At 41.9% G+C, this 12,176-nt stretch overlaps 1 protein-coding gene across 7 annotated transcripts in view; it reads right to left on the bottom strand.

Annotated features, from left to right (window-relative positions):
- The window catches only part of spopla (speckle type BTB/POZ protein like a), a 237,044-nt gene that overhangs the window by 176,363 nt on the left and 48,505 nt on the right, over positions 1 to 12,176 (bottom strand). The window lies entirely within an intron of this gene.

The following is a 12,176-nucleotide window of genomic DNA, read 5'->3' as shown; positions in this document are numbered from 1 at the left end:
TCACTTTGTTATAAAACATAACTCATTTCCAAATACCGTAGATCACAGCATACAAGACAACCCAGCATTTAAGACTGCATTTATTCAGCACCAAAATTCATGCTCAGGCCTTTTGTTCTGATCTCGAGGGAGACCATTAACTTTTAAAAAATTTAAACTCCCAGTTATTAACCGAAAGAAATATCCCAAAAGATTTCAAGTTTTAAACAAAACCTTTTACTGTACAAGAATTAAAGCAAGTACTATTAACAACACTATATTTTGTAAACTCTTATTACTTAAATCTGAAAATCTCAACAGATGGCTTCCTGTTCTGTTTTTAATTCCACCCAAGAGTTCCCCAATACATTACAGGATCTTAAGGGTTCCTTCACTCCTCCTGAGTCCAAACAAAGGTGTGCTACAACTCTTAGGAATTCACTTTAATTGTCCTCAGTTTCCCAGTCAGGCATTTAAAGCTTCCAGCTAGAACTCGCTGCAAGGATTCCACTGCTGATCTCGTCTGCTAGTTTTACAGAGAGATCTGACAATTGAACTTTTAATTCCAAGCATGGGCCCCACTTGCAATTACTATGTAATGACTCCAGATCAGGAACACCCCAATGGCCTCTATGCTCCTTACTATGGCTGCCTGCAAATACACCACTGCCTTCTCACAGTCTTCCAAACTGGCTGCCTGTTTGAGAGAAAATATGCAGAAAAATCCAAAATGAAAAACACTGCCTTCTTGCAATCTATCCCCACAGCAACGTGGCACACCTATCTCCACGATAGAGATTTAAATGAATTATCTCCCATTCTAAACCTATCCTTTGATCTGAAAAATATATGCATACTTTAAGTTCTTCCCTTGTCTACACTTTGCTTTCAAACCTTTCTTTTGACCTGGAACCCACATAAATAAATTAAACCCCTTATGAAGGCAACTGTAGACATCTTGTCTCTTTCAAGACTCAGAAACGAGTTGACCTGTTATTAAGTGTTTCCACAGTTACGCCTCTGATCTTTGAGTAAAAATGGATCATCCTTTGAATGGCAATTACCTTGGGCCTGTTTACCAGTTTCACAAACAAGCGCACATACATGTAAAAGTTGACCGCCATTTTCTGTCAAGAACTCCTATACTCGCATTAGGAGTCAGCCTCAATTTTTCACCTCAGAAATGCATATTTACTAATTTCATAAGTCAGTATATGGGATCGAGCAGGCGATACAGACCCTGTTGCCAAGTAGTTTCAGATATGCCCACATTGAGCAGACCGCACAGGGCAAACAACGAAAAGAAATAAGTCTGTTGGCAAAAAGAATGAAGTAACATTTGTTAACAAAGTCAAATAACCACTGCAGTGGGTGGACTCAGTGCTAATGAACATCTGGTACGAAAATGGAAGGAGGAGGATTTCGCCCTGAAGATGATGCCCAAGATCTGATGCGCTATGAGACAGGGACCAGCCACTGGCCAGATCTTGAGAAGTATCAGAACAGACCATCGAAAATCACATATACATATATATATAAATTGCCGACGCATGTCCTGTACACGAAAAGCAGGCAAATCCAACGCAGCCAATTACCACCCCATCGGTCTACTCTCCATCATCAGCAAAGTAATGGAAGGGGTCATCAACAGTGCTATCAAGCAACACTTACTTAGTAATAACCTGTTCATTGACACCCAGTTTGGGTTCCGCCAAGGCCACTCAGCTCTTGACCTCAATACAGCCTTGGTTCAAACATGGACAAAAGAGCTGAATTCCCAAGGTGAGGTGAGAGTGACTGCCCTTGACATCAAGGCTGCATTTGGCCAAGTGTGGCATCAAAGAGTCTGAGAAAAATTAGAGTCAATGGGAATCTGGGGGAAAACTCTCCACTGGTTGGGGTCGTACCTTGCATAAAGAAAGATGGTTGTTCTTGTTGGAGGACAGTTATCTCAACTCCAGGGCATCACTGCAGAAGTTCCTCAGGGTAGTGTTCTCGGTCCAACCATCTTCAGCTGCTTCATCAATGACCTTCCTTCCATCATAAGGTCAAAAGTGGGGATGTTCACTGATGATTTCACAATGTTCAGCACCATTCACGACTCCTCAGGTGCTGAAGTAGTCCATGTCCAAATGCAGCAAAACCTGGACAACATCCAGGCTTGGGCTGACAAGTGACAAGTAACATTCATGCTCCACAAGTGCCAGGCAATGGCCATCCCCAACAGGAGAGAATCTAACCACCTTCCTTTGACGTTCAATGGCATTACCATCACTGAATCCCCCACTATCAACATCCTGGGGGTTACCATTGACTAGAAACTGAACTGCACTAGTCATATAAATACTGTGGCTACAAGTGCAGGTCAGGGACTAGGAATCATGCGACAAGTAACCCACCTCCTGACACCAAGGCCTGTCCACCATCTACAAGGCACAAGTCAGGAGTGTGATGGAATACTCCCCACTTGACTGGATGAGTGCAGCTCCCTCAACAGTCAAAAAGCTTGACACCATCCAGGACAAAGCAGCCACTTGATTGGCACCCCATCCACAAACATTCACTCCCTCCACCATCGACGCACAGTAGCCGCAGTATGTACCATCTTAAAGATGCACTGCAGGAGTTTATCAAGGTTCCTTCGACAGCACCTTCCAAACCCACAACCACTACCATCTAGAAGGACAAGGGCAGCAGATAGATGGGAACACCACCACCTGGAAGTTCCCCTCCAAGTCTCTCACCATCCTGACTTGGAAATATACCACCGTTCTTTCACTGTTGCTGGGTCAAAATCCTGGAACTCCTTTCCTAACAGCACTGTAGGTGTACCTACACCACATAGACTGCAGCGGTTAAAGAAGGCAGCTCATCACCACCTTCTCAAGGGAAACCAGGGATGGGCAATAAAATGCTAGCCCAGCCAGCGAAGACCACATCCCGTGAATGAATTTTTAAAAAACACACTTAAGTGGGCCAAATCAAACCCAAACCCAGCAAAGACTTCAGAACAACCAGTTACTGGTGTAGTTGCTTTATGGAACAAAAAATGTCTAATGTCGCAACAAAAGACCAAGGTCATTCAGTGATTACCAGATGACCTCGATACTAACATTAACAATTTCCAGCAATTCATCATCAGACAGCTGCAAAAACACAAGTACCCATTATGTCATATCGGCAACATGGATGAATTGTCCATGAATTTTGATATGTCCAGCAACCGAACTATGGAGTGGAACGGTTCGAAAACAGTCCTAATGAAGATCACAGGGCACAAGAAAACAAATTTCATGTTGGTACTAGCCTGCATGGGCGAAAGTTTTATGTCTGAAAACTACTATGCCAAAAATCAAGTTCCCTGCAGGAGTTTTTGTGCATGGCAATGACAACAGTTGGGTGGATGAGGAATGAGTGAAGTTGTGTATCAATAGTGTGTGGAATGGAGTCCCAATGGCCTACGCAAAGAACACAGATTAGTGTGGGAAATGTTCAAATCCCATACAACTCCTGAGATAAAGATTCACCTGCGAAGAAATAACACGCACATTGTAGTTATGCCAGGGATTCTAACATCCGTAGTTCAGCCTTTGGATGTGTGTCTGAACAAGCATTCAAGGTCATGTTCATGCCAAATGGAACAGGTGAATGGTTGACAGAGAAAAGAGACATCACAGAGCGGGAAAAGGAATGCTGCCTCGCTTGATATTTTGCGACTTTCATCATTAAATTGTGTGATGTTATTAATGCACAAACTGTCATCAAATTGTTCAAAAAAAAATGCAGAATATACAAATCAATGGATGGCGAGTAAGATGCTTTGTTTTGGAGGGATGATTCTGAAACCAAAAGCACCAAATCTGATCTCGGGTGGGGTACTGAAGATGATGGCATAGCCAAAGTGACTGAGAATGAATTTGATGAACTCTCTGCATCGTATGCCAAAGGCAATGAATTAGGCTGTTCTTAAAACCTTTCGATTGTGGTTAAAGGTAATTTTGTAGAATTAATTAATTCAATAAAATGTGATACATTGATTTACTTTGAATTACTAGTGTCATTTTTTTTCACATCACTGAACAGTTTTTCTATATCGTTGATTTTCTTTTCTTTTCTCAGTACTGTAGATCGGAGCCCATAGTCGACCTTTTGAAACCTCAAAAAATCCTTCCCAAAACGAGGGGTCAACTTATACTCAAGAGTATAAAATGTGAGCCACCGTTCTTGGTGTTGGTCACCATTTTGAAATGTGAAAAATAATGACACTGGTAATTCAAATTAAATAAATGTGAAGCATTTTAATCAAAGTTTGTACTGCAGGTGCTTAGGAAGCACATCACATGCAAAAGGAGGATGTATACTGCGTTTACACTGGGTGATTTTTAAAAACGGGTTAACCTAGCTTAACAGGATATGAAGCTTTTGTCCTGAAATAAAGAAATCCTATCCAACAGGAATTCAGGTTCCTGTTGATACCATCAACCTGGACAGATGCAGCAATCATTAGAATTCCCTCAATGGAAATGAAGAACTTTCTGCATATGTGAGCTCGTTTCTATGCCGGTTACTGCCTCAACAGCCCAAATGCAAAATCAAAATTATTGGATGCTCTTCGATCACCTTCCTCAAAAAAAAACACATGGTGGCCACACCTGGTCTTGCAAAACAACCCCACAAAGCAGTTGCTTTGTGCAAGAATATTGAACAGAAACCAAAAATTTGAAAAGATTAAATATATTATCAGCGAGTCATCCTTGCCCAGTGCTAGTACACCTTCTGTGAAATCAGAAGGCTGTGGGTTCAAGCCCCACTGCAGAGATTCGAAAAGACAACCTGGGCCGACACCAGTGCAGCACTGACGGATATGCCATTTTCCAGATAAGACATTAAAAGATCTTAAACATTATTTGGAGAATGGGAGCTCATTGTGGTCCTGACCAATATTTATTACTCAGTCAGCATCATTAGAACTGATTGTCTGGTCATTATCTCATTATTGTTTATGGGAACTTGCTGTGCTCAAGATTGGTTGCGCCCATATTTTCTACATTACAACAGTGACTACATTTCAAAACTCGCTCCGAAGAAGAGCCATACAGACTCAAAACATTAACTCTATTTCTCTCTCCACAGATGCTGCCAGGCCTGAGTTTTTCCAACATTTTCTGTTTTTATTTCAAAATTACATAATTGGTGTAAATCGCTTTGGAATGTCATAAGATCGTGAAAGTTCCTTTGCTTCATAAAAAGCTAAGTACTTTGCACCAGAAGAGCCTTTAAAAGATTCACATTTTTCAACCAGAGATTAAAATTTTATACCTGTGTATTTGTCTACACATCAAGGCAATATCAGCCACATGGCACCATATTAGATTTCCACAAACCCAAAGCCAGATCAATGTCAACTAATCTAGTGTACAAAGATATTGCGGAAAAGAATTAAAGCCACAATGAAAAATAATCCAACAGTGCTCAAAACAAACTGCAACTGATCTTGTCAGCAATGCATTGGATCCAGCCACTAACCTATTAAATAAATTTGCAAAACTGACCTGGAATTTGCTGAGAAATTGACACAGAATTTACTTCAATTTGTGGCGAGGATGCTGCAGGTAGCTGGATGAATTGCACTGCTCCCCCGCCAGCTTTGCAAAACCAGCAGCTCGCCGACAACCTCCCGTCACAGAAAATTAGGCCTGCCTGGAGTGTTGGAGCCCCAGTCTGTCACTGGAAGGGCGCCAGATAGCTGGCTTTGTCCTCTACACCTTGGGGGGCTTGCAGGCCTGCTGGAAAATTCCAGCTGGTTTCTGGCAATAGCCCTTAAGTGGCCATTTAATCCCCTTAATTTGCCCCACTCTGCTGGGGGGTGGGTAAGGATGCTGTTGGCATACCAGCACACCAGCAGCGTAAATTTTCCATACCCACCTACCTCGTACTTTCCCGCATTTGTGGGCAAAAATCCTGCCCATGAGTCTAAACCAAGGAGTGCAAGTTAGAAAATTTAATTCAAGTCATGTATAGTAAGTGAAATGAAGAGAGGCAAAGAAAAATGGGAGAGAGAAAAAAAATAAGAGGAAGAAAAAGTAAAGAATTTTAAGAAAAAACTCCAACTATAATTAAAACCGGAAAGGTATGAGACTCCTCCACAACTGCAAAAGAACATTTTTAGAGTTGGAGAGATTGTTTGGAAGTAATTAAAACTTATTTAACCGTTAAAAATTCTGAATGGACAAGTCTTAATTTTTCATGGCATATTTAGCAAGTAATGTATCTAGTTAGTGGGAGAGTATTGCAACTTCACACACTGTCATGTATGTGATTTCAGTCTCTTGGTAAGGTAATAAACAAGTGAAGCAGCAAGGCATCTCAGATAGCAACTTCCGGACTTCCGTGTTTAACTGCAAATTTGCGAACACCAGAAGTTGGTGTGTAATTTACTCCTTCATAACTGTAAGCATGATAGTCTCCCCACCATTCTTAATGCAAATCTGGACTTAAGTGCCCAAAATTCAGTTTTTAATTTATCTCTCTTCAACCATCAGGATTTGCAGACAAATCAAACCTTTACCTCCCTCTCTTTCAAGAGGAGGCCCTAGCAATAACCATATTCACAATCTTTGCTGCTTTAAGGACTTTTTTTTTTAATTGCCTGGCATTCATACAATTTACAAACTGTGCTTATTAGTACATCAGCCCTAAATTCAGACAAAATGTCCAAATCCGAGTCCACACACCATTACCATTTAATTCTTAGGACTGTACGTCCTCCATGCTGAGCTGCCAAGTATTTTTCAAATTATGTAATGCTCATGTTTTTTTCCCTCAAGGGCCAGACACAACACAATTTTATAACACCAGCAAGAAGCTAAGAAAGATAATGAATCGAAACTAGTTCGACAGCACAACAACCAGATCAAACTTTGACAGCTAATTACAGGACACACCAATATAACTGACTACTTTAAATATAAAAACAGAAAAACACTGAAAATGTTCAACAGGTCTGGCTGCGTCTCTGGAGAGAGAAACAGTTAACATTTTGTTTCTCTCTGCTGAATATTTCCAGCATTTTCTGTTTTTAGTTCAGATTTCCAGCATCTGCGGTATTTTGCTTTTCTAATTGACTGCTCTGGTGCAGATACACATTATGAGCAAAAAACTCTGAGTTGCAAAATTAAGACACTGAAATGGTGAATTGTACGGAAAAACATTCTTAAACTTAAAGCACTAAAGTGGAATCTTTATCCTGTTAGATTGTCAGCCAAAATGTTTCCAGGCACTAATTCAACATTTCAGAATAAACACTGGCATCAGGTGCTTGACTTTAATAGAAAACGGTGCTAATCAAGGTTGAGTGCTCAGAATTGAAATACTTTTATCCAATGCTCCCACATCTGCTTCACATTGCTCTAAATACATTCCACTTTCAATCGGTTCCCTGGAATGTCATTATCAAGTGTTTTAAACTGTACTTCACTTTTAAAAGCTAATTTAATGGTTTGAGACAAACAATACAGCTGTAAGATTTTTAAGCAACTAAAATAGAAGATTTTCTCTGAGCTGCTGCATTCCCTTTTTCACCTCTGCTGCACGTGCAATATTTCCAGCCACAGTTCAGTGGTCCCACTCACGCCAGTCAGTTTGTTTTATTCATAGTTAGGCTGTGGGCATTGCTGACAAGGTCAGTATTTATTGACCATTCCTAATTGCCCCCGAGATGGTCGTGGCAAGCACCTTCTTGAGCTGCTGCAGTTGGCATGGTGAATGTACTCCCACAGTGCTGCTGGAAGGGAGCTCTACAATATTACGATGAAGGAACAGGAATATATTTCCAAGTCAGGATGGTGTGTGACTTAAGGGGGATTTGCAGATCACAGCATTCCCACAAGTCTGTCTTTCTAGAAAGCAGAGATCACGGGTTTGAGAAGTGCTGTTGAAGAAGCCTCGACAATGTTGCTGCAGTACATCTTTTAGGTGGTACATGCTGCAACAACAGAGCACCTTAGGATACTCTTTCGAGTTATTAACAGTCACAGATTGCAACTCTTTTCAAGTACAATCACAGTTCTTGGTTTCCGGGAGTGGGACATGAACCCACAACCCTCTGATTCAAAGGCGAGGGTGCTATGAACTGAGCCACAGCTGACACCTCAGAGCACCTTATGATGAAGGATTTATTGTTTAAAGCAGTGAACGAGGTGTTGATTAAGCAGGCTGCTTTGAACTGGATGGTTTTGAGCCTCGAGTGCTGTTGGAGCTTCACTCATCCAGACAAGTGGAGAGTACTTCATCACACTCCTGACTTATGCCTTGTAAATGCTGGACAAGTTTTTGAGAGCCAGTTAGTAAGTCACTCACTGCTGAATTCCCAGTTTCTGGCCTGCTCCTGAAGCTACATAATTTATTAGGCTGGTCTCATCAAGTTTTGGGTTGCTGGTAACCCCAGTGTGTTAAAGGTTTGAGATTCGGCAATGGTAATGCTGTTCAATGTTAAGGGGAGGTAGTTAAGCTCTCCCTTGTTGAAGATGGTCATCAATTGGCACTTGTGTAGCGTGAATATTGCTCGTCACTTATCGGCTCATGCCTGAATGTCGTCCAGATCTTGCTGCATGCAAGCATAGACCATTCCATTGTCTGAGGAGTTGAAAATGGCACTGAACACTTTGCAATCATCAGTGAACATCTCCACTTCTGACCTTATGACAGAGGGAAGGTCATTGCTGAACCAGAAGATGGTTGGGCCTAGGACATTGTCCAGAGGATCTCCTGCAGCCAAGCCCTGCATCCAAGATGATTTTGGTTGCTAGAGAGTTCCCCCCGATTTACATTGACTTCAGTTTTGCTTGGGCTTCTTGATGCCACACTTGATCAAATGCTGCCTTGAGGTCAAGGGAAGTTACTCTCACCTCCCCTCTGGAATTGAGCTTTTTTGTCTATGTTTGGACCGAAGCTGCATTGAGGTCTGGGGTCCAGTGGTCCTGGTTGAATCCAAATTGAGCATCGGTGAGCAGGTTATCATACTAAGTGTCACTTTGCAGCAAAGTCGACAAGCATTGGCAAAGTGATGGAAGGTGAGAGTAGACTGAAGGGACTGCAATTGGCCAGATTTAATTTATCCTGCTTTCTATGGGTAGGACATAACTGGGCAATTGTCCACTTATCAGGAAGGGACCAGTGTTGCAGCTGCACCGGAACAGTTTAATTAGAGGTGCAAATAATTCTGAAATATAAGTCTCCAGCATTACAGCCAAGAAATTGTAGGAACCCATAGCTGTTACATATGCAGTGCACTTAACCATTTCTTAATATCACATTGAGGAAACTGAATTGGGTGAAGGCTGGTTTCTGCGATGATGGGAACCTTAGGAAGAAGCTGAGATAAATCATCCATTTGCCACTTCTGCTGAAGGTGTTTCTAAGTGCTTCAGCCTTGTCTTTTGTTGCACTGACGTGCTAGACTTTACCATCATTACCATTAACAACTGCATGTAACAGGACTGCAGAACTTTGATCTGGCCCAATGGGTGTGAGATTGTCAAGCCCTGTCTATGGCATGATGCTTCTGTTGCTTAACATGCATGTAGTCCTGTGTTGCAGCTTCAGCAGGTTAGCACTCATTTTTAGGTTTGCCTTCTGCTGCTTCTGGCATGTTTTTCTACACACCTCACTGAACCAGGGTAAGTTCCCTGGCTTAATGGTAATGGTAGAGTGACAGGTATGCCTCATGCTATGAGGTTATGAATTATGGTGTATTATTATTTCCTGCTGCTGATTGTCCAGTGCCCCATGAATGCCCATTTTTGAGCTATTAGATCTGTTCGGATTCTATCCCATTTTGCCACACATGACAACAACTTATATTTATATCAGGTATTTATAAAGTAATAAAACATTCCATTGCGTTTTACCAGAGCATTGTAAATTAAAATATGACACCAAGCAACACAAGGAGATATTGGGACAGCTTTGACCAAAAGCTAGGTCAAAGAGGTAAGAGTATCATAAAGGAGGAAAGAGGGGCAGACAGGTGTAGGGAGGAAATTTCAGAGCTTAGTATCTGAGACAGCTGAAGGCACAACCACTAATGGTGTTATTAAAATCAGGGATGCTCAAGAGACCAGAATTAAATGACTGTTGATACTTCAGGAGGGTTGTGGGACTGGAAGAGATTACAGCAGGAGGGAGAGGAAAAACCATGGAAGGATTTGCAAACAAGGGTGAGAATTTTAAGTTCAAAGTGTTGCTTGACCAGAAGCCAATGCAAGTCAGCAGGCAGGGGTATTAGGTACTTGGTTCCAGTTAAAACAGTTTTTTAGTGGAAATAGGTGGTCTTAGGTGATAACATAAATATATGGTCAGAACCTTATCATGGTGTCAAAAGTGGCACCAAGATTACAAGGACTGGTTTAGTTTTAGTCTAGTGCCATGGAAACGGATGGAGTTGATAGATAGGGAATGGGTTTTGGAGCAGTGACCAAAAACAATGGCCTCAGTCTTCCCAATATTTAAGTGGAGGAAATTTCTGCTCATCCAATACTGGATGTCGGATAAGCTGGATGTCTGATAGCTTAGCAACAGTAGAGGAGTTGATAGAGGTGGCGGTGAGGGAGAGTTGGGCATCACCAGCATACTTGAAAACGAATGCTGTGCTTTCAAATGATGTCACCAAGAGCAGCATGTAGATGAGAAATAGGAGGGGCTCCAGGATAGATCCTTGAGGGCCACCACAAAGATAAGAAGGGAATCAGGTCAGAGTTGTCCCACTCAGAGACATTGGAGGAGCATGGCAAGGTCATCCAGGTCAAAGGCTGCAGACTGACCAAGGAGGAGGAGGAGGGATAGCTTACCTTTGTCAAAAGTCATATAGGATGTCATTTGTGACTTTGGTTAGCGCTGTTTTGGTACTGACACAGAGGTGGACATCTGATTGCAGGGTTCAAACATGGATTTCTGGGAAATATGGGCATGGATTTGGTAGGTGACAACATGTTCAAGGATTTTGGAGAGGAAAGGGGAGTTGGAAATGGGGCAACAACAGCGTGAAGATGGGATTTCATCTCCACAAGACCTGGGTGATTACTCCTACTGATAAAGTTATCGATAGATGCATCTGTGACAGGTAGGTTTGGAAGGATGAGGTCAAGTAGGTTTTTCCCCTCATGTTGGTCTCTCAATGCATGCCACAGACCCAGGCAAGTAAGTCCTTCAGAACTCTACCAGCTCAGTCAGTGCTGTTACCGAGCTACCCTTGGTGATGGGCATTGTACGAGGTGGGGGATTTCATTCTGTTCCTTTGTTGCCCTCGGTGCTTCTTCCAAGTGATGTTCAATATGGAGGAGCACTGATTCACCAGCTGAAGGAGGGTGTTAACCCCCCTCCCTGACTCAGCACCAAGTTCACCAATTGCATACCATAATTTCTGCTCCCATTTGGTTTTCTTTTCTTTACATGTTTTGATCTTTCTCTTGCTTTTGCTTTCAAGCAGCAGTTGTTCATCATTCTGCCAGACACACCTCTCTAGGCACATCTTTTGTTTAGTTACTTGTTCTATTGCCATTCTCTTTGGCCTTGCACTACCAACTCTTGTGTTATTTAATCTCTCCTGTCTTCCACAGGCTTCTCCTTTTGTTCTTTTTTCACCATTCCCCACTGCTTAAAATCTATCACATTTCTAATTTTCTCCAGCTCTGATAAAAGTTTATTGATGTGAAACATGAACTCTTTCTCTCCGCGCACACAATACCAACCTGCTGAGTATTTCTAGCATTTTCTGATTATATATAAGAGGTTTCCTTGCCCACACTTGACCTGATGCCATGATGCTCCTTGGGGTCCACAGTCAATGTTGAGGATTCCAAGTGCCACACCCTCCTATTTGTACATCACTGTCACCACACCTCCGCTGGGTCTGTCCTACCGATGGGACAAGTTCATTAGAAATGATGAGGAACAAGTCTGGAACAGTGGCTGGTTATTAGATCAGGCCTCTGGGTCACTAGTCCAGTAACTTTGCTATTGTATGGACAGAAAGATCCTCATTCCAATTATCATATCAACACAAAGTTGGCTACAACATTCCCGTCTCAAGCAAGACTGGATAATGACATCCTATAATCTAACTGTGCTTCCCAATATTATGATATACCCTACAGAAATAAATGTACAAGAAATCATCTTAAGAGATATTCAAGCAATTT

Source organism: Cetorhinus maximus, chromosome 11 (genome assembly GCF_964194155.1).
Source record: "Cetorhinus maximus chromosome 11, sCetMax3.hap1.1, whole genome shotgun sequence".
In the NCBI taxonomy this organism is placed as follows: Eukaryota; Metazoa; Chordata; class Chondrichthyes; order Lamniformes; family Cetorhinidae; genus Cetorhinus; species Cetorhinus maximus.
The sequence above is the reverse complement of the archived record's forward strand: the minus strand, read 5'-3'. Positions and strand labels throughout refer to the sequence as shown.